The sequence below is a fragment of the Sminthopsis crassicaudata genome, chromosome 4, assembly GCF_048593235.1.
Source record: "Sminthopsis crassicaudata isolate SCR6 chromosome 4, ASM4859323v1, whole genome shotgun sequence".
In the NCBI taxonomy this organism is placed as follows: domain Eukaryota; kingdom Metazoa; phylum Chordata; class Mammalia; order Dasyuromorphia; family Dasyuridae; genus Sminthopsis; species Sminthopsis crassicaudata.
Window position 1 is genome coordinate 175,826,476 of NC_133620.1, and position 21,684 is coordinate 175,848,159.

The following is a 21,684-nucleotide window of genomic DNA, read 5'->3' on the forward strand; positions in this document are numbered from 1 at the left end:
TCCTTCTCCAGGCCGATCTGCTCTCTGGGCCCAGTGCTGTCTCTTTTATCCTCCCAGAGAATGGGCGTGGGATAATGCAAGGGCTTCTGGGAAGAACCACCCCAGCCAATGAGCTTGCCCCCTCTATCAAGTCAACCTGAGTTCTCACCTTGTAATTGTCCAGAAAACCTGAATTCTCACCTTGTCACTGTCCAGACAACCTGAGTTCTCACTTAGTAATCCTAACAACAATTAAATTGAAATATCCCTAATATTTTATATACTACTATTTCTTCTATCTTGCCTAGTGCACTACCAATCCTTTCAATTATATTTTTTATTGTTCTATACAGTTTTATCCCTGTTAACTATGACAATCAATGCAATATATGTATCATATACTTTTGGAGCAAAAGTTAATCTATTGACTGACTTAGCAAGGATTTCTGTTTCCACTAATGTGGGAATATTCCCACTGTGGAAGATCTTTATTGGTATCTTATAAGAATTTTCATAAAATACTGCTTAATGCACATAGAAGTTAAATGACTTGCTCATGATTACCTGGTTAAAGCCAAAGATAAAATTTGAACTAAGGTCTTCCAGAGTTCAAATTTAGGATTCTCTATTAAAAGGAGAAAAACTCTCACCTATTATCTGGTGAAATGGGGTATTATTTTTGAGTCACAATAATTTGTGTAACAAAATCTGCAATGATTTTCTAAACCTTTTTTAAACCATATCCTTGACCATTCATTAGCTATTACATTTAGTGTTGCTCCTAAATCTTGCCTTTCATCTCAGATTTGGGGATTCCTTTGCTCTAGGCAAACTGTGGATCTTGTCAGGTTGATATATTTGCATTTGTTATTTCTCATTTATCAATGTCCCAGCTGTACTGCTTGAAGTTCTTTAAGGAGCTTCTCCAAGTTTTGCTTTGTTTCAAAGTCTAGAAATCTTTTGCTTATTCAATTTCTACTGTCTTTCCAACAGTCATTCAAAGCTATCAGATGTTCAGCCATGACTCTCACTAGTTCATATTTTCTAGATGATCCTGGTTTCTTACTAGATTATGACTGTAGTACAAATAAAAATTATATGTGTATTTAATGATTTGGCATGATACTTCATATAACACACACATATATATATCCATGTATATAAATATATATTAATCATCATTTTTGTATGTGCAGAATGTGGATAAGGTTTATAATGCTTTGAATTGTAAGATTTTCTCAAAAATATCACAATAAATAATGCCTTGAATCACTAATAAGAAGAAAAACAAAAATCAAACAATCCAGAGGTTTTACTAACATCCAATGGTGGAGATAATCAAAAATATCAGTGCTCAATTTTTGAGTGGTTCTGGAATGATATGCACACTAATAAACTGTTAGTGGAGATGTGAAATGGTACACTCATTTTGGAAAACAATTTGGAGCTACACAATAAAGTAAATAAGATGTCCATATTCTTTAAGCCAGAGACTCCAAAACTGGGTTCAACAAGCAAGTTGTTAATAAGAAGAAAGATCCCAATTACTATCTGTCATGTGGGATGACAGGGAGGGGAGAAGAAAGGATATATGGTATATCATAGTCAGAAAACAAAGTGCCCATATACATCAAAATATTTGTAACAGAATTTTTTTTTGTGATAGCAGAGGCCTAGAAACAAAATACATGCCCTCAATTGGTAAATGGCCAAAAAAATTGTGACATGAATGAAACAAAATATTACTATGCAGTAAGAAATATACAGGATGAATATAGAAAATTATCTAATGATCAACATGAACTGATGCAGACCAAGAGAGCCTGGCCAAGAAAACCAATATATACAGTAAAATGAATGATAGTAAAATAAAGAACAAACACAATGGGAAAAAAATCAAAACAAAATTATAAAAATCAAGAAAGAATTGAATGAAGAAATATGAGAAGACATCCTCAACTCACGCATTAATGAAGGTGGGAGGTTTACAGTTTAAAATTGTACATAATTTTGGAATTTTATGTATTGATAAATTTTTCTGGGTTTGTTACTCTTTAGAAAAATGTTCCTTGTTATACGAAATGGCACTCTGGGGGAGTTTAAAAAAAAAGGACACAAGGAATTATTATGGTGATGAAATAAATAGAAGACATCAATAAAAACTTATTAAAAATAATTTTTTTTACTGAATAAAAATATTTTATCAGAAACCTATAAAAAGCATTTGAACACAAGTTCCCAAACTGGCATTTGATAGATCTAAATGGATGTTTTTAATTCATTTCACTTCAGTGTTATCAACAGATATATGAAGTACCTATGGCATAACAAGAGTTTTCAAAATTGACTAAATAAAACTTCTTTAAGAACCCAAGCTTGCATACATCTGAGAAGAAATCACCAATCTAACAACATGCTTTGTTCTATTGTGTCTGGAGATGTTGAAAAATTTCTCTAGGCATCTGAATTTCCTTAACAACTTTGAATGTTGATGCTCCATAATTCCCATCTTCAAAAATAAATGTGAAAAAGCTGACTGCTGCCACCATCCAAGCATCTCATGACTCACTGACTGGCAAGCTCCTGGCCAGAGTCCATGAAAACCAGATGCTACAACACTCTACAATTCTTTTGAATTGTAATGTGGGTGTAAGCCATCGTGTATTATATTAGACAAGATCTTTGCAGCATGGATGATAGAATTAAAGTTAATGCCATTGAGAGTTCTCTTTTATATTTAGTTAGCATTTGGGAAGAGTACTTGAGAAACATCAAAGTCTTAGCACTGTCATTATGAGCTGTTCCGTCTTAGACAAGTAATTTCATGCCTCTGAGACTCAGTCTCCTCATCTGACAAAATTTAGAGCCAATTCAAGATGTTTGTTTTATTTTCTTCACAAGGTTGTTGGAAAAGATTAAAAAATGATTATGGACATGAAAGTGCTCAGTAAACTAGTAAGTGATGATTAAATATTAGATATGGAGATAGTCTCTTGGGGGGGGGGGCAGCTAGATGGCCTAATGGATAAAGTACCAGCCCTAGTGTCAGAAGGATCTGAGCTCATATTTGGCCTCTAACACCTAATTCTTACTAGCTATGTGACTCTGGGCAAGTCACTTAACACCAATTGCCAAACCAAATAATGAAAAGAAAATATAAAGTTTAGCTACTGGTTTAAAAAAAATAAAGCCTTTTTTTTTTCCCCCTGCCAATATCATCAGGGAAGTTCACAGGAATTCAAAGAAGATCAGGCATCATGTCTTTTGTCTTAGCATTATTATAAATGAAATAAACTTTAAATCTTTATAGTAGTAGAGTGGAATGAGAAAAGTAATAGGTTCAAATCTATTTACTGCTACTTACTGCTTGTGTGACTCACTTAAATTCTCTTAGCCTCCCTGAGTGTGAAGTCCGAGATAGCTCCCTGGAGGCCTCAGAATCAGCCAGAGTCAGGATAAGCAAAAGTCCTTAGTCTTTAGGGGGAGAAGTGAAGGGGATCGACAAAACTGCTACATGCTCTCCACCGACCTCCCTTCTCCTTGTCCTCCTCCAAAGTGACTCTAGCTTGTCTCACTCCACCCCCTAATCCCTCCTGCAATAATCTGTATACACCAAAAGATCCAGCCAGCATAGAATAATGAAAAAGGCTATTTTCCCAAGCATATGCTAATAGAGTATTGCCCAATAGATAATTAGCTTTAAGTGGTTGATTGTCTGATTCCAGTGCACCTATTCAGAGTTTCAGCTCTTTACATCTGAGTCTCAATTACTTTGGTATTTAAAATGAGAAAATTCAACTGGATAATTTTTTTCCTTTTAAAAAATATTACCCACTTACATGTAAAAATAACATTTTTATTATACTTATAGATTCATTTTTAGACTAGATGATGTGTAAGGGTCTTTCTGGTTTTAAATCTATGATTTCTGTCTCTTAATGCTGTATTCTAATCCAATTTTGCTAAAAAGTGCTGATAGGCCAGTTAAATAATTTTCCATCCAAATGCTAAATGATAGAGTAGGAACTAAAATACAGATATTATGACCCCTAATATTTTATCCTTATCAACTACAAAGCCCCCCAACATTATGACCAAATCCTCCAATAGGCCTAATTAATAATCTCATTTTTCATACAAGTATATTTAGAAGGTCAGAGAACAGAGTTGTTTTTTCTAAATCTGAATGGAACTGATATTTATGTCCCTGAGTGAAGAAGATTCTACCAGAGAAGCAGCCTTTAGCTAAAAGTCTCTTATAAGTAAAAAAAAAAAAAATACTTGTCAGAGAGATCAATCCTACAAGAAAATAATTTCTTGTGCTTCATGTAAACATGAATTAAAAAAATTAATGATTTGTTTCTGAATTTAGTTATTTGTCTACAAAATAGTCCTTCCTTCTAGGGATATAGTTAGATATGAAACAAGATCTTTGGGCACTTTGAAAAGATCATGTTTTTAGCTCACTACAGCAATTAAAGAAAATTCTTGCTCCAGCTCTATGCTCTTCTCTACAACAAGGACAGTATATGTTTGAAAATTATCTTGAGAGTAATGTTTCCTTCTTTTTAAAATGGCTTTTCTCAATATAAAATGAATAACAAGTGAATTCTTCTTTCAAAAAGCCTTAAAATAATTTTAAAAAACTGTTTGAGATTATGACAAAAATAACAGCATAATATATAGTATATTGTGGCACACAACATTCAAATTAATGAAATTAATAGCACAACTAGCTACTATTCTATTTCTAAAGAAAACAGGTATACAGCAAATGACGATTATTGAATATGCCAAAATCCACTCAGTCAGATGATATTTCTAACAAATAATTTGGGGGTAGTTTCATTTAAACAAAAGGAAAAATATTAGATAGATTTTTTAATATTGCTCTCTTTTTATAAAATATTTTAATAGAAACAACTAAACTTACTATTTACCTTTAAATTAAGTAATTATAATACAAAAACATTATAATAAAATTTGAGTAACTTTAAGACTCCCCTCAACATATTTTCACCTATTAACTCTCATTTTCCTTTCTTCAATGATCATAATTAATATGTGTTACATCTTTAATACTAATTTTAAATATTTAATTTTTGATTTTCAATAATGGATGGTCCAGAAGGGGCAGCATAAAACAGTTGATAGAAGGATAGTTTTGAGTCAGGGAGATAGTGACACAATAGCAATATGAACATGAATAGGCTACTTTAAAATGTCCTAAAAAGTAAGAGTTGCATATGACTTGGCATTTGAAAGAATTTTTATCCTAGAAATTCCTCAAATTGATGAAATGACATGGCTAGACACACATACACAAATGTAAATGGAAAATATGTAAAGAATACCAAGACAGTAATTTTCCAATCACAGCCTTAACATAAATTATATATTTTATTGTACTAGAATCCTCTCAAACAATATACTTATAACAGTGTTTGTTTTTCTATATGTACACATATATAAAGTATCTTAAAATTAAATTCTACTATATGATGATATCAATCAAGCCAGTATATATCTTTATTTTTGAATGTTGTAGTGCTCAGAACTCACATTGCTTCTGCCCAAATTTACATGTAACAACAAAAACAACAAAGAACCTATTCATTTTCAGTGTGGTAGGCACTCACCAAGATTTAACTATACAAATATATTCCTGATGTGACTTTATAGTTGAAAATATAATCTCAATAGTCACTTCCTTGGGACTATTCATTTACAAAATAAAACAATAGAATATTGTATTATAATATGTGTACAAATAACAGGTGTATGGATAGTCATGATGATGGATATACTACTCCTACTCTAAAATCAATAATTCCATGTACTACTTGTAATCATAAACTTTTCTGCATAGAAAAAAAAGTCTCTTGACTTGTTCCTTCAGTCATAATCATGCATATATGTAAATAGTTCCTCTCCCTGTTCTTTGACCAAGATTGTAGAATATATATACTTGGTCACCTGCTATTGAGATTAACATCCCCTAATATTTTTTCCATCCCAACATTCAACAAAACTGTTTCTTCTATGAGACATAACAATTGAAGGTTAGGCAGGAGAAACACTGACTACTACCTCTTTGGGAGATCCTTCTGGAGTTAAGGATCAAAACTATGGCAACCATTTAGAAAGACCAATGGGGGAAAATATGAAATGGTTAGAGAAAAGATTACTGATGCCTTATTTAGCTTTTATCCTCACTGATTTATAGACATTAAAAAAACAGCAATGAGGAAAACATATAGGAAGGAGAATCATTCAGTGAAGCAAATGGAAGCATATCTACAAAATATTTTCTTTCATAAAGGTGGAAGACAGAAGGTATAGCAGCCATAGAAGCTTCAAGAGAAGAGATGGTATCTATAGTCATTCAGTAGGGAGAAGAGAAAAGAGGTAGCCTGAGGTGTGACATGGCAGCTTCTGTTTATACTAAGAGTTGGCAGCAATCTGATCACTGCCAATCAAAGGCAGCTGAGGAAGCCCAATATAAATAAATAAAGCCTTACTTGGGAGCCTTCAGCCTGCTCAACAGGCAATTTGCCACAACAGTTCATCATATGCTCTACCAAGCACAACAAACGACTGGAGATCTTGCTTTCAGAAATTATGAAGGGCAAGGGGAATTTTGACATTACCTGCATAGACTATGTGATGTGTGTGTTTCTGCCAGTAACAATTAATACTTATTCTTTTTTTGCACAAATTCCAAGCCTTTGCAAGTGGAAAAAATTGCTATAAAGAAGGAATGGAAGTAGAAAAGCCACTAAAAATTTAGAGTTACACAATTAGTATGGAACTCGTCCTATAAAGAGTGAAGCTGGAAGTAGCATATTGTGCCTTTAGAAATAATGATGTGCAAGACGTAGTACTTGTTGAAAAAAGGTCATCCAACAATGTTCAGAGGAGGATAGTGAGTCCCTGTTGACAGATCCTGATGTGACAATTTTCATAAGTAACAGAGAAATATATTTTATTGAAGGATATGTATCTGCATTACTGTGAAATTGTTGATGAAGTATCAGGAAGGAACATAAACATTCAAAAGATAATGAATCAGTTTATTATTCACAGACACATAAGGATGCAGCCTCTCAATCCTAAAATCCCATGGGTACATGAAGGAAAGTTGGCTCAGTCTTGGAATAATTGAAAGCCCGAATCTCTTGGTCACTGCCCTTATATCTGATATTGTTACTGAAGAGATTCATAGAGAATTAGTGAGAAAAGAACTTTGGAAGCTGTCAATCAGTGGGTAGTCTGGATTGCAAACCATCATTACTCCTTACCTTAAACTCCCACTATTGACCACAAGGATATTGTGCTTAAGGAAATTATTTACTTAACCTTAGGTAAATCAAATGATTGAACTTTTCTAAAATTCTTATAATCAGAATAACCTTGCATTCATTGCCTAAATATAGCTACCTAAACCATTATTAGATACATAGACATTTTCTAACATATTGATTGCTCAATCAGTAGTAAAAAAAAAAGAGTCACTTATGGTAGCCAGGCTCTAACTAGTCTAGAAAAAAATTAATCCTTACAATTACAACAGAGAGCTTCCAGAAACCTGCCAAACTTGAAGAATGCAAATCACCAAATCACTGCTGGTCATTCAAATGGAGATAATGAATACTTCTAGGAATAACTGAAAAAAATATTTCTAGGAATAATGAGGTGCCATAGAAGAAGGTAAAGAACAGAGGAATAAGTAATGTTTTTACACGCCTTTCAATCAAAATTAATGGACTTAAGGAGAAAAAGCAGATTTGAATATAATACCTGAGAATGGGTTTTGGATTTCTAGTTTAGGGTTTAAAATACACAAATGATTAAATTCTTCTGTAGAGAATGAGTACACTTCACAAGGGCCAGCAAATATATGGAGTTTTTTGAAATTAGTTAAAAGGGACTTAAACTAAAAATGAGAGAAAATTGCATATGCACACCTAGAGCATGTATGTATGTATGTTTGTATGTGTGTATATATTCATATATGTTTGTCTATTCAGACACAAATGGAAATTATGGATGTATGTATGTATATATAACCCATGTATCTATACAATCTATTTAGCCACAGGGTTTTCAGGTTTCACATAAGAGGAAGAGTATCAACTGAAGAGAAGTAAGAACTCACTAAAGAATGCCAATGTTAGGAACCAAAATGTTTTGTGTGTAGAATCATATACAGTGTCTGAAACACTTAAAATTAAATTTAAAATGAATAAAACTTTGATATTTTCTTTAAAAAATCAACTGCAACTGCAAAATACAGGATGAAAAAGAATAGCTGGATAATAATTTATGTGAAAAAAGACTTACAAGTTTTCCTGTATTTAAAACTTGATATGAGTCAACTGCTGACTCCATGTGAATTAAGAGCATATTATTTTTTAATTTAAAAGATTCATTACCAATGGTGGAGTTATGTCTTTTGTAATATTCTTTTCTAAAGAGCAGGTTTCTGGGGGGCTTCTGGAGGCAGCCTTCATTTTAGTTCAGAGTAATAACCTCAAATGCAGCCAGGAGTTAAATTCCAAATTCTTTTATTTTCTCTTTCCTTCACTTGGGGCTCCTCTAGCTTGTCTAAAGGCCTTCCGGATCTTGCTTTAAGTGTTCTCCACAGGACAGCCTGCCATCACTTCTTTGTCTTCCTCAGTTCTACCCCACTGCCTTCTCTGGCTTGTGAATCTTCTCAATTGAATCCTGGCTTGTGAATCTCCTGGAATCAATCCTGGTTGAGGCTCCTAACTTATATATGCTCTCTTAAAGGTGTGAATTTTGTAGAACTATAATAAGTACTAAGTACATTAGTGAACTAGAGAACTGTTAAGTACCATGCTAAATTAGATAACTGACTTAGCACCTTGTAAGAATCCTAACAATCTTTCATAGAAATTAATACACATCTGAATATATATAATCCAATATTTTGACACTATTAGATTAGAAATACATTCCTATATATGAATTTAATAATTCATATATTTGATGACATATCCAATATATTCATACAATGAATTCACATATTAAAATATTCAATAATTTATCTATATGAACTAATGGTATATTATTACATGCCATTTAAAAATAATACATTAGATAGTATTAAGAAATACATCTAGAATTTTGGAGATTGTAATTATGCTATTTTAAATCCAAATACTTTGTTTATGACATGTTTGAGGAAAGCCTTTGGCGAGACAGAGCATTGAAGGATGTTGAATGAACCAGGGACTCAGATTATCCAAGAATCAGTTGAAGGAATTGATGATGTTTCTATTTTAGAAGAGAATTCTCAAAGATTAGTGATAACTCTTTTTATTTGAAGAGTTTTCATATTAAAGGAATATTAGAATTACTTCACTTGACCTCAGTAAAGAGATCTAAGGCTTGCACTATTGAAAAAAATGTATATAAAGAAAATTTCCTAATGTTGAAAATTTTCAAAAGTGATTTAGATCGCCAAGTATGATCGTGGACTTCTATTTCACTGGAGGTTGTCAAGTGGGGTCCAAAAAAATCAATTATCTTTTTTTTTTTGAGGAAGATCTTTATGATCTTTATGTTGGGACATTATTTTAGATGATTTCTTGGGTTTCTTCTAAGTCAGAGATTCTGCAATGCCATCAAATATATTTCTAATCTAATAGTGTGAAAATGTGGGTTCTATATATTCAGATATGTAATAATTTCTATGCAAGATATAACTCCACCATTGCTAATGAATCTTTTAATTAAAAGAAATTTCTTTAGTGCTATAGACATTTCTATCAGCCTGCAAAATGTGTATAATTTGTATTCATATTTATCACTCTTCTTTACTCTCTGTCCTATGCAAAATGACTCCGTTGTTCAGTCTCCTATATCAGTGAGCCAAGAGAATATCAGCATATTCTAGCTGAAAATAAAGTTTCCTAAAATACTTCTTCATAAAACACAGACTGCCATGAAAACTCAGAAAAAAGAATGATATAAAGAAGAGGTCAAACTTATTAAATCTTTTCTAAGCCCTCTTTTTTTTTTTCTCTTTCCAGCACTTGTCTTCCTGTCCCTCTAACAGCTTGAGGACTCAAACAACAATCTCTTCCCATCTGCCTATCATCTTATTATGAGAAATGTAAAGAAAGGAAACTAAAAACAACCAGGAGACCTTGTTTTCAAGCAAATTGCCTTCCCCATTGTGTCCTACTTTCAAGTTGAACAAGCACTACCATTTCAGCTAAATGCTATATAGCTTTAGGGTTTTTTGATGAGAACATCTGGGAAATGGGTAGATTCCTTCTAATAAGCACTTTTCCATTTTCAACAAGCAATCAGATACTACATGGTTGAATATTTCCTATTTGTTTTTCCTAGTGCAGTTTCTGTACAAAGCAGAAGAGATGATCAGGAAACAAAATACAAACACCTCATATTGTTTAGTTAAGGTTATGGACTAATTTAATTATGGTAATTTACAGCCCCATTGCACAAGGTTGTTAAAAAAAATAAAATAAAAGTGCTACTTTCACTGGCCAGTAGGTTGACACAGACTAACAGTATACTTTTAAACTAAACTAGCTCATTAAATTTTAAGACTCTATTATTCCTTGTCTTATTATTATTCTAAATACAGTATTGTTGCTTCTATGACTCATGCAGAGGAGCTCAGGATAGATTTCACTTTGATATGCATAACATTAATCATACTTTTTCTTGAGTTAAAAAAAATACAACTGCATCACTTTCAGAGGTGCCATCTCAGTCAGGAAAAAATGCAACTCATAATCTAATTCTGTAATTAACACCAAAACACAAATAAACCCTCAAAAACTCAGAAAACAAATAAATATTCTTTTTTTGCTTTAAAAAAAAATTTCCTGGGTATTATTATCCATGAGAAGCAATCTGGAATTCTTCAAGGAATTGTAAGAGTGGTTTCTAGATCCAATTCTTCATTTAAGTGTAACTTGTAACTTTAGCAAATCAATTAACTTTTATGGGTCTTGGGGTTCCTCATAAGTAAAATGAGGTAGTTGGATTGTATCCAATGAACTCTTTCAGCTCTAAAATTATTCTCTAAAGATTATGATATAGTGTAATTATAACAATTGTTTTCTTTTTATAATGTAACTTTTACTTTATTCTACTTTTTGTCAATTAATAAACATTTAAAAAAATTTTTCCACCTATGCCCTGGGGGAAGGAAGACAATTAACACTGTTGTAACACATACACATAGAAAAGCAGAATAAATCTTTACAGTTACATAGCCAAACACATTTGGATTACTCTGTATACTAGTCTAAAACCTCTAAGTCAGGATGTGGGAAGTATACTTTATCTTTGGATTTCTGAAATCAGAGTTGATCAATTAATTGATTACAATCTTACTTCTTTACTAGAGCTGAGGCATAATACATTTTACTCTAGTTTCTTATTTTAATTCTAAATGAATTATTTTGTTTCAAGTGTGTTTCTTATAAACAGCATATTGTTGCATTCTGCTTTCTAATCTATTTTGCTATCCTGTTTCATTTTGTAGATGAGTTCATCCTATTCACATTCACAGTTACAATAATTGATTGTGTCTTAGTCTCCATAATATTTCCTTACATTTTCCCTTCTCTCTCTCTCTCTTTTTTTTTTCTTGCCATAAAGAGGAAGAAGGTAGAAAAAGAGAAGAGGAGTGCACTTAGCACCGTATTCTAGGTTTGGTTCAATCTTCATCTGCTTTTTTGACTCTATTACCTTTCCTTCACCCAGACTCTAATTACAAGTTCTTGTCATTTATTTATTTTCTTTAAACTTCTTTCCATACGACAGCAAGTTTTACATGTTTACAACCCGCCCCTCACTCATTATTTGTATAGGCTTTACTAGCATACTATAGACTTCATACTAGCACATCCATCCTTCCACCTTTTCTATTCCAGTGAATTCTTTTCACCTTTCCTTTCTATTCTTTTTTTTAATTAAAAAAACAGCCTTCTTATAGTCTATTACAATTGATGATGGCAGGGGTTCTGTGGAGACACCTGTATTATCTTATCATATTAGAAGGTAATCAATTTATACTTATTTACATTTTCCCTTCTCTTTTTTTTCCTTACTATCTATTTATAAAGATATATTAAGAGTGAGAGAGAGAGGAGGAATTCATTTAGGATTGTTTTTACCCATTTTTGTATTTATCTTGACTGCTATTGACATGTCACTGTTTCTATGGATTCTCATCTTTTAAATTAAAATGATTAGAAGTCTTTTTCATTGAGGATATATTTTTCTTCTACATTATTATAGTTATTTTTCTGGGTAAATTATTTTAAATTTGTAAGCCTATGACTTTTGCTTTCTATAGTATCACATTCCAACCTCTCCACTTCTTTATAGTAATGGTTGCTAAGTCATGTGTGATTTTCATGACACCTTGTCTGTTGTTGAATATTTTCTTTGTAACTGCCATGTCCCTCTAAAGGTTTTTGCCAGTTTTCTTAGTAATAATTAGGCTATTTTTCCAGTTCTTGGTATTTTTTCTTTTTTATTGAATGCTCCCATTTGTTTCTGTGTGACTGATCCTGCTTCATTGTGGGCTTGACCTATGAAATGTTCAAGTTGTCCACATCATCAGCTGCCTTAGTATCTTAACACTTACCAAAATGGGTTCTTTAAGAAATACAACTTTAAATATTATCTTGAAATAATGTTCTTTCTTAAGAACTATACATCTAAAAATACAACAAAGGAATTATAAAATGTAAATATAGTATAAAACCCAGAATTCATTTAACAAAGAACTAATTATAGAAAGGAAAACCAGCTCAAATTGGCTTCATCTCATCCAGAATGGAAGTTTTGAGGAAGCCTAATGTCCTATACTAGGAGTCAGGCTGAGGGTCATAAAATGAAGACCTATTTAATTATTGTTTGTCCTAAGTTATTTGTACATCACTGTTCATCAGAATTCAAGAAATAGAGATGATATAAGTCAATCAACGAGTTAAAATATCCACCTCACACCTCTCATATCAGGTAAGATGACAGAAAAAGATAAACATTGGAGGGGATGGGGGAAAACTGGGACAGTAATGCATTGTTGCTGTTGTGAAATGATCCAACCATTCTGAGAGCAATTTGGAACTATGCCCAAAAGGTTATAAAACTGTGTATACCCTTTGACCCAGCAGTGCCATTACCAGGTCTGAAACCCAAGAAAATCATAATGGAGGGAAAAGGGCCCACATGTACAAAAATGCTTGTAGCAGTACTTTTTTGTGGTAGCAAAGAACTGGAAAAGGAGTGATCCTTACTAGTTGGGGAATGGCTGAGCAAGTTGTGGTATATGAAGATAATGGAATATCATTGTTTTATAAAAATGATGAAAAAGCTAATTTCAGAAAGGCCTGGAAATATTTAGATGAACTGATGCTGAGTGAAATAAGCAGAATCAGAAATACAATGTACACAAAAATGCAAGAATGTGCAAATCAACTGTGAAAGACTTGGTTCTTCTCAGTGGTTCATGATCCAAAGCAATCCCAATAGACTTTGGACAGTTGACTGTCCAAAAAAAATGACTGTTGCATTTAGAAAAGGAACTAAGAAGACTGAAAGTAAATTAACATATGCTACATTCACTTCTTTTTTCTGCTTTTTTAAAAAAAATCTCTCCCATGGTTTTCCTTTTGTTCTGATTTTTCTTTCCCAACATGATTCATAAAGCAATGTGTAGTAAAAATAAATAAAAATTATCTTTAAAAAAACAAGGTAAGGTAAAGATGGAGTTAAAATGCATTGTTGATAAAGTACTAGACTAAATTTTAATGTAAGGTTAGATCTAATTATTATAGATCATAAATACATTGTAATTCCACTTTGTTTTTAATTTCTTCATTCCAGAATTCCTGTGAATTTTGCAGGGATTTCAGATCTTAGCAAAAACATTGGAACAAACCAACATACATATTTCCTGCTTTTTATTAAATAACATTAAAGATTGACCAATGGTCTTCCTTTAGCTTTCCATCATCCCTATCTCTGTATCATATTTGCTGACAAGCATCCTTATTCAATATAAAGAATTAAAGGTTATAAAAGATAACAACTGAATCCAAGGTCAATATTCTGACACAGAAGAGCTAAAGCAAATGAATATGGAAAACTGCATATGTGGAAAATGAATATAAATCAACTAAATTTTAAATGGCTTGAGATATAATCTTTGTTTCCCATTTTTTCCAGAATCTATATCAGCTTTTTATTTCAGTTCTTATATGAAAAGTAAATGTTGTTCTTCAGTCTAGTAAGTAGCCTTAACTGAGTGTCTCCTTCTTTCAACTAATCATTATAAATCAATAGTTCTTGAAGGAGTTTTTTTTAACCCTTTTGGGAATTTAAAAGCAAAATCTTTCGAAAGACAACACATAAAAGTTTCTTAATTTTTTGCTTTGTTTTCTTCTACAATGTACAGATTTATATTCTTTCTATAAAATTCTCCATATTTATATATAGGAAGCAAGTTATAAGGAAAGGATTCTTGAATGTAAAGTATTATAGAAATGAGTGCTCAAGATTCAGCACTCTAGATAGTGGCTAAGTTCAGTTATAAGCCTGTTCTAGAAGAAGGTTAGACTGGGTCATTATTTCTCCAGCTTTCCTCTACTTTTGAAGAGGAATCATTATCTCTAAACAAGCAACTCTGATGTCTGATGGTTTTGATGGATGCTATTGTACATCTCTTAATGAAGTTATCAAAAATCATAAAACCATAGAATTTTATAGCTAGAAAGAATCCTGGAAATCGAATCCAACCTCTACAATGATCAGATATGGAAACTAAGACTAGAGGATTTTTTTTCCCATTAAGTGACATAACCAGTTCATGGTAGGAACTAAAACCCATGTTTCCTGATTCTTAAAGAGCAATTTTCTGAATGAAAGGAGAAAAATCCCTTGAATGTACACAGAATTATATCTAGGCATGCTTCTGTGCAAAATGAGAAAATAGGGAAAGTTTGTTTTTTACACTCTTCTACCTTTACTTTTTGCACTACTTTTACTTCCTGGAGGAGATACTTGTTCCTTTTCCTACATCTTGTCAAGCTCTTAAACTATGAAGTATTTAGTAACCCCATAAAACCTCTCTCTCTTTTCAAAAAGAAATCATTTTTGTTGGGGGCCTTCCCCTTCCTGTCTCTCAAAATTCATAATATAGAATAATCCAGAGCTTATTAGATTTGTATTTATGTTTGCCTTGAGGAATTATTTTTAGAATTCAGCTCCTTGGAGCTTCTCCTCCTCTCCACATATTCTTTATGAATAGGCAGGAAGAGAGATACAGGAAGAGGAATTTGGTATTGTTTTAATACCCCTGATAGGAGGAAGTGGCAGAATCTATATATTTTTTTTTTTTTTATTATGCACCCATTTTTTTTTATTTATTTATTTATTTATTTTTTATTATATATATATATATATATATATATATATATATATATATATATATATATATATATATATATATTTATAATATTATCCCTTGTATTCATTTTTCCAAATTACCCCCCCTCCCTCTATTCCCTCCCCCCGACGACAGGCAATACCATACATTTTACATGTGTTACAATATAGTCTAGGTACAATACATGTGTGCGAATATCATTTTCTTGTTGCACAATAAACATTAGAATCCGAAGGTACATGCAACCTGGGCAGACAGATATTAGTGCTAACAATTTTCATTCCCCTCCCAGTGTTTCTTCTCTGAGTGCAGCTACCCCTGTCCATCATTGATCAACTGGAAGTGAGTTGGATCTTCTTTATGTTGAAGATTTACACTTACATCAGAATACATCCCCATACAGTATTATTGTTGAAGTGTACAGTGATCTTCTGGTTCTGCTCATTTCACTCAGCATCAGTTGATTTAAGTCTCTCCAGGCCTCTCTATATTCCTCCTGCTGGTCATTTCTTACCGAGCAATAATATTCCATAACCTTCATATACCACAATTTACCCAACCATTCTCCAACTGATGGACATCCATTCATCTTCCAGTTTCTAGCTACAACAAAAAGAGCTGCCACAAACATTTTGGCACATATATGTCTCTTTCCGCTCTTTAGTATTTCTTTGGGATATAATCCCAGTAGTAGCGCTGCTGGGTCAAAGGGTATGCACAGTTTGATAACTTTTTGGGCATAATTCCAGATTGCTCTCCAGAATGGCTGGATTCTTTCACAACTCCACCAGCAATGTATTAGTGTCCCAATTTCCCCACATCCCCTCCAACATTTGTCATTATTTGTTCCTGTCATCTTAGCCAATCTGACAGGTGTGTAGTGGTATCTCAGAGTGGTCTTAATTTGCATTTCTCTGATCAGTAGTGATTTGGAACACTCTTTCATGTGAGTGGATATAGTTTCAATTTCTTCCTCTGAGAATTGTCTGTTCATATCCTTTGACCATTTATCAATTGGAGAATGGTTCGGTTTCTTATAAATTAGGGTCAGTTCTCTATATATTTTGGAAATGAGACCTTTGTCAGAACCTTTGTTTTTAAAAATATTTTCCCAATTTGTTACTTCCCTTCTAATCTTGTTTGCATTAGTATTATTTGTACAGAAACTTTTTAGTTTGATGTAATCAAAATCTTCTATTTTGTGATCAATAATGATCTCTAGTTCTCCTCTGGTCATAAATTCCTTCCTCCTCCACAAGTCTGAGAGGTAGATTATCCTCTGTTCCTCTAATCTATTTATTATCTCCCTCTTTATGCCTAAATCATGGACCCATTTTGATCTTATCTTGGTATATGGTGTTAAGTGTGGATCCATGTCTAATTTCTGCCATACTAATTTCCAGTTTTCCCAACAGTTTTTTCCGAATAATGAATTTTTATCCCTAATGTTGGAATCTTTGGGTTTGTCAAAGATTAGATTGCTATAGATGTACCCTTTTTTGTCCTTTGTATCTAATCTGTTCCACTGATCTACCGGTCTATTTCTTAGCCAATACCAAATGGTTTTGGTGACTGCTGCTATATAATATAGCTTTAGATCAGGTACACTTAGACCACCTTCCTCTGAGTTTTTTTTCATTAGTTCCCTTGCAATTCTTGACCTTTTATTCTTCCATATGAATTTTGTTGTTATTTTTTCTAGGTCATTAAAATAGTTTCTTGGGAGTCTGATTGGTATAGCACTAAATAAATAGATTAGTTTGGGGAGTATTGTCATCTTTATTATATTCGCTCGGCCTATCCAAGAGCACTGAATGTCTTTCCAATTATTTAAATCTGATTTTATTTTTGTGGCAAGTGTTTTGTAATTTTTCTCATATAATTCCTGACTTTTCTTTGGTAGATGGATTCCCAAATATTTTATACTCTCAACATTTGTTTGGAATGGAATTTCTCTTTGTATCTCTTGCTGTTGCATTTTGTTAGTGATATATAAAAATGCCGAGGATTTATGTGGATTTATTTTGTATCCTGCCACTTTGCTGAAATTTTGAATTATTTCTAGTAGCTTTTTAGCAGAGTCTTTGGGGTTCTCTAAGTATACCATCATGTCATCTGCAAAAAGTGATAGTTTAATTTCCTCATTTCCTACTCTAATTCCTTGAATCTCTTTCTCGGCTCTTATTGCCGAGGCTAGCGTTTCTAGTACTATATTGAATAGTAATGGTGATAGTGGGCAACCTTGTTTCACTCGGCAGAATCTATATTACATTACACTGAGTATGGGACCTTCCTCCAAGATGAGAACCAGAAAATTATTGGGTTAAAATCACATAAAGGAGATGATAGGGCAATTCATCCTGATCAAAACGAAGGAGTTTTGATGAGTTTTATTAAAAGACTGGTTTAGCTAAGAATTATAAGACATTGTAGCTACCACCCAAAAGAGAATATTGTCATGAGCTATCCTCTAGATATAGTGCTGAGTAATTCTTTCATTGTCATTTTGAGACATCTTATTGTCAAATGACATGATATCTATATTTGATATGATTGAGGATAATGTTTGAGGAAGTTAGAGATGCGGAAGACTGTGAAGGATAAAGGAAGGTACATTGGGAATTGAAAATTTTAGAGTTACCAAGAGAAGCTCCTAGGATTTGGAGCAGCTGCCAAAAATCATCATAACTACCAGTGGGAATTATTCTGGAGAACAGTCATTACCAAGATGGGGAGATCTTGGTGTCTATTGTTTCCACCATACTAACATGAGCCCACTTTGGGAGTAAAAATATTTTTTTTCTGAGTTCATATCAAGCTAATTAAAGAGAATTGAAATTTTAAAAAAATTGATTCTTCACTACTTCCTTGTCACTCTCTGATTATCAAACTTTAGCAACCACATCTATGATAACTCCAATATTTATAACTGTGACTTTTTAAATCATAAACAACCTATAATGTAAGGAAAGCAAATATTGTTTCTGGTTTTCAGATGAAGACACAGAATCACTGATGAAGAGACATACTCAGTTTGTCAGAAACTGACTTGAGTCTAGGTTTCCTTCCTCTTGTTATGATATCTTCACTCTATCTCTATAAATTCCCTACTAACTCTTCTGAATGTGATTGGCCATTATTGTGTTGTCTAGGATAAACTTATGACAGTAGGAGATATTTTAATTTAGTTGGTATACCCCTTATTATCAAAGAAGAAAGAAAGAAAATTTATAGAGCCAGAAGTGATCTGGAGTTTGGGTGATCCAGGACTGACATAATTCATAGAAGATCATGGTTTATGAAGAGGTATATCTATTCATCTTCAGGATTCAATAATCTATGAGTGACTACTAATATGCTGAAAGTTCCATGAAAATAGCAGCACCCCTGGGCATTATAGGATTTTTTTTTTTATCATTTCATTTAGTTCTTCAAACATAGTTGATTTTATATATTATTTTGAAATTATGTATTATTTGGACACAAATGTAATGTGAATAAGTATTAAGATTTAAGTGATTTATCTTTCATCATATTTATAATAAGTCTCATGAGTAGGTCTTGAATGTATAACTTTCTGATTCCATGATGAAAGCTAATCTCTATTTGTCCTATCTGCCTCTCTCTCTCTCTCTCTCTCTCTCTCTCTCTCTCTGTCTATATATATATGGCCATATATGTATGCATATATATATTTATATTTATAAATCTATATTTTTATTGAACTTATAAGGATAGTAGAGAGTAACTAGACTTTTGATTTCATTAGTATAGATATTGTTCAAATGAGGAGCTATACAAACCAAAACATTATATTATATTATTATATTGTTGTATGATATTGTACATATTATATTGTGATGATATATTGTACATGTATAGATTTATTAATTTATATAAATATGCTTACCATATTGTTTCTAAATCAAATAAATTTTAACACAGTGCTTGTTATTTGATTGTGTGTACTTTATCCACTTATATAAAAAACTTTAAGACCAAAGTATTCTATTCATATAGTTGTTTTTTTTTTCAGGCCAAAATATACACTGGTTTATGAAAACATCTTTTAAAAATCCTATGGACCAGAGTGTGCATTGAAGACTTCTTTCAACTATTTTCTCTGTTTCTGTTAAGACAATTGGGATGTATAAGTGACATGGAATGGACCCAGCAATAAATTCAGGGGGATCACAGTTAGATAAGTGATTATTGAGACAAAAGAGAGGTAAATCTGACAGAGGTCAGCAGTTATCATGCAAGTTATCAGCAAGGTAAAAGCCACAAGCATTGATGATTATATTGGTGGTAGGAAGAGGGCTGGGTTAATCAGGAAAGAAACTGGGAGACAAAAGAATGGGTGGCATAAAGAACATAGGTTAAGGAGAGATTTCTAGTCCCTGAAATGATAGTAGACAATTTCCTAGATTTAATTTCTAGCATGGTGTGTTCTTTAGGCAAGAAAGGCATTCTATTGTTTTGTGACTTAGCTTCCCCATTTCTAAGATGTTATTATTTCCTCTGAAGAATGGTATAAAATCCTTATATGGAATATATTTTGTTTCAATTTTTTTTCCTTTACATGTTTATACTATATGAGATCTTTATGACAAAAATGAGTTTTAAATGGACAATATTTGACTGATCATTTCCAACATAGCAAATATCTAAAAACAGCAATAGAAGAGGAGTCAAAACGGAACACTAAAGTTGGGAGATGTAAGGGAGACTTTCCTTTACTCAATATTTGGTTTTATATTTACTTTCTTTGGGTTCGCATCCAAATTGTGTATGCTATTCTTTTAATTGATGATAACTCCTGATTTTCACTTTAGTATATCAGTCTAGCATTCATTAAGCACCTGCAAAATATCAGAAACTGTGCTTGGCGCTAAAGATATAAAACCCAAAATAGTAAATTATTATTGTGATACTCCAGTGGTTCTTTCAATGTGGGAATTCACTCCAGCAACTTATACTGAAATGCACACATATCTGCACAATCTCTGGGACATCATAATCTGTCCATAAATTGACTAGAGTCATGTTTGGCATTTTCCTTACATTCTCTTCACTTTTTGTGTATACCAAAGAAGCATGTAAGATGACCATGTTTGTCTCTTAATATCACTCTATGAACAATCTAACATTTCCCCAGTTATAAAAGACAAGCACAAATATATAGTATAGTAATCCCCGAATCTAAATTCTGTTTTTGCTAATTGTTAATTATATGACCATGCACTTTTTTAGTAATAACCATTTAAGTTTATCAGCAGTCACAATGCTACCCTATATTTAGCAAACACCCTTATAAACCAACTTTCAATCTGACCATACAAGAAAGAACTCAACATACAATCATCAGAGGAAAGAATTAAAAAATAAAAAAAAAAACAAAAACACAATACAACACAACAAAACGAAAAAGCTAATCAGGGTTGGTTGAGGCAGGCAAGGTAAGGGAAATGAATATATAACCTAATTTATGTATTCCTTGAGCAAGAGTTGAATTAGAAATGCATACAACTAGTAGTAACAATTGTGGGAAAGGTAAAAGGCAAATAGCTTTCTCTATTTTTCTGTAGGTATTTTTTTTTTGTTTTTAATATTAAAAAATTACTATGGTGCATTTTTAAAGGGAAATATATTTTTACAAGCAGTAAAAGGAGAAGGATGTTAAATATTTATGCCAGCCAGACCTTGTTCATAAGAATCCTCTATATTTTGGTAACTTTCTCCAGCTCATATATTCTTGAGTGCATGTATGTATGTGTGTGTGTATGTGTGTGTGTGTGTGTGTGTGTGTGAGTGTGTAAATATCTATGAAAGATAGTGGCCTAATTATTTAATAGAATGCTATTTAGCTAAAATTCTGGTAAAAAGACTAAAGTTTTTTTTTTTTAATTTTGCCTCCAAAGATTACTCTCTGTGACTTCAGAAGGATTCTGTTGAAGTACTTTACAATCCCTTACAAATGCTCATTATTAATACTGAAAATACTAATAGATAAATTGAAGCTGCTTCAAGTTTATGGAATTGTCAGTGGTTCACCTTTACACAGGCTTACTCACAAAATACACACACACACACACACACACACACACACACACACACATACACATACACATACACACTCACACTCATTTTGCCTCAAGGCCTGGGGAAGACTAAAAGTTATAAAAGCACTTGGCTAGAAGTGGCCATGTTCAGAGCTGTTTAGCCCCAGAGCAATGGGAGAA

General features: G+C 32.5%; 1 protein-coding gene across 1 annotated transcript in view; it reads right to left on the reverse strand.

Moving 5' to 3' along the window:
* The window catches only part of NKAIN2 (sodium/potassium transporting ATPase interacting 2), a 1,389,007-nt gene that overhangs the window by 435,962 nt on the left and 931,361 nt on the right, over positions 1 to 21,684 (reverse strand). The window lies entirely within an intron of this gene.